We start from the raw sequence: 2,482 nt of genomic DNA, 5'->3' as shown, positions 1-2,482 counted from the left end.
TTGGGGGAAATAATCTGCACCCATTACCTCTGAGATTCCCCTCAAGTATACCAAAGTACAAATATAGTCAACAGTGGAAAGGTAGGAAAGCTCCACATGGAATGTTTTATTCAACATTCATATTTACATGGGGAAGAGAAACAATTTTTTAAACATAAAGGAAATTTTGAGTTGCTAAATAGGAGTGTCATTTCCCTATCCTATCTCATATTATTTCCTCTTCTATCTTCTATATCATATGTACATTTACACATAATGTGGCAACAAGATTGCTTAATCCAATACTTAGTGCATTCAAGTGGGTGTTTCCTCCTATTCAAAGTAGCTAAATTTGTTTTAGTCACTTATATTTTTCAACTGTCATAAATGCAGAATATAAACAAATTTAAGCACTTGTAGATGCTTACCTTGCTACTCATCAAGTAATAGCTTGCAGCAACTTTCCAAGATGTTATGATTCAGCACATTTCCCTCTGAAATAGGTCTCCTAACCTGAAATTAGACGTCACTCAACCTTTAAACTTGGAACACTTTGTAAACTTTTAAAAAGAAACTCTTCTTTATTGGCTCTGTGAAACCCAGTCAAGGAATAATATGAAATGAGTCTAATGGAAGGTCTTTCCCTCAATGAAGAAGGGGTCAAAATGGAAACTCCTATAAAAGGACTGAATCACCCACAATGCTTCAAAGATTCTTTGAGTGATTGTAAGAAACCCTGTCTGGATGACATTTGGAGAATGTTATTCCTAACAATATCCTCCTTTGAGACTGTGAAGGGGTAAAACCTGAAAGATGAGAAAAATTGCTGAGAAAATACAACTTTTGCTCTCCTTCGTTGTAGGTGCTGACGGCCACCCACCATCATCTGTGGACGGTGAATCTGGCTAATGATATGCAGGTTTTTCAAGGCAGAATAATTGCAGAAAATCTTCAAAGGTACTCCTATCAAATTTTGTATCTCTTGATTAATTAAACCATGGGCCACCTGAGCACTCTTGCCACTGGAAGAGGGGAACGTTTTATAGGTGGGGAATTGTAAGAACTAGCAGAAACTGCAGAGTCAAGGGTCCTACACCTTCCTGTTGCATTCTCGTTCTTCTTGGCTGCGAGAACTAAAAGGGGCCTTGCATGTGGCAGAACCATGTCGTGAAATCAGTCCTCAGGAATGTCAGAAAAACCACCTGAAAAATGGGAATCTAAAGAATCCTATGACTTTATTAACATATTATGAGCTGTTGAGGAAGGAAGCTCAGGGCAATGAGGGGGCAGTGTGGCAGGCCAGCCACACTCAGTCGTCCACCGTGTCCTCCACAGTGTCAGGAGTGAAAGCTGTCAGATGTTACCTGTCTTATTCACAGCTTGTGTTCACAGTTTCTTTCTTGCCTTAGCCAGATAAACATTAGTGCCAAGAGTGTTTGTACCTACCTCACAGACTCAACCTTGGTGGTTCAAAAACCATTCTTAGGGGCTGGGTTCATATGCGATTACATCTCCAGGAGTCTTTTCTCAAATTTCAACTTTGAAAGTTGGCTCCCCTCCATGCCTAACCAAAACTAATGCAATGGAAACTGTTGAGTTCCTCTTGGTTTCAAATTGCTGCTCTTCAAGCCCATTGTTCTTTGCATGATTTTTATCCTTAGCTTTCTGTTGGCCCAAGTTGGCTTGGAATAAGTCCTCTAACTACCAAAAAGTTCATGAATCTCATGCAGAAAAACAAAATCTTCAAGTCTGCCTTTAATTTCAGGTTTGTCTTTTGAGGGTTGTTTTATCCAGCTTTTCTTTCAAATACTAATGGAATTACACATTTTATTAATATCTTAATTCTACAAACGATAAATGAAGAAGGGGAATGAGTGATTGGAAAGTATGATAGACAGGAGTTCCTTGACTTAAAATCATGAGCATCAGCAATTTTTCTGTCATTCGCAGGGCTTTGTCTGCAGATGGTCTTGGGTATTACCACTAATGGCTGATTATTGCACTGTATCAGATGCTTGTTATAAACAAGTTGAATCAACAGTAAGAGAAGTTGAAAGTTAAGTCTCCTTACTTCAAAACTCCAAACAAGAGAAGAAAATATTCCAAAACAGAAACGAAAGAGATGTATGTTTAGGAATCAGTTCAGTGAACAGAACTTGGACTTCATAAGAGTTCTTTATCTTCTTGAGTCAGTTTGCCAAACATGTTCTTGGAAAACCTCTAGCCTGATGCATCCATTTTTCTGTGGGAAAGAAAGAGGTTGGCCTTTGGAATCATACTATTCAAAATTAACTGTAGAAGAGGCTGGAACACCCTTAATACTGGAGGTCACCCTATATCTTCCAAAAGGGTCACTGAAAAACTGATTTCTCAAAGCATGTCTTCATTTCTTTTGTGCTATGAAAAGGCCACTTTTGGGGATGCCATGTTGTTTATTTTCTAGCCTTCCATTTCACACTTTTCTCCCTTTAATGAGTATTTTCCCTACTTTAAGCATTATAGC

At 38.5% G+C, this 2,482-nt stretch overlaps 1 protein-coding gene across 4 annotated transcripts in view; it reads left to right on the top strand.

Annotated features, from left to right (window-relative positions):
• The window catches only part of SULF1 (sulfatase 1), a 173,670-nt gene that overhangs the window by 34,532 nt on the left and 136,656 nt on the right, over nt 1-2,482 (top strand). For all 4 annotated transcript variants that reach the window (XM_012663175.1, XM_012663177.1, XM_012663176.1 and 1 more), the window contains one exon: nt 842-936. The gene's annotated coding sequence lies outside the window, so the exon portion shown is untranslated. The remainder of the gene's footprint in view (nt 1-841; nt 937-2,482) is intronic.

Source organism: Propithecus coquereli, unplaced genomic scaffold, assembly GCF_000956105.1.
Source record: "Propithecus coquereli isolate 6110/MARCELLA unplaced genomic scaffold, Pcoq_1.0 Scaffold8, whole genome shotgun sequence".
NCBI lineage: Eukaryota > Metazoa > Chordata > Mammalia > Primates > Indriidae > Propithecus > Propithecus coquereli.
Note: the sequence above shows the minus strand (reverse complement) of the source record. Positions and strands in the feature narration are given on the sequence as shown.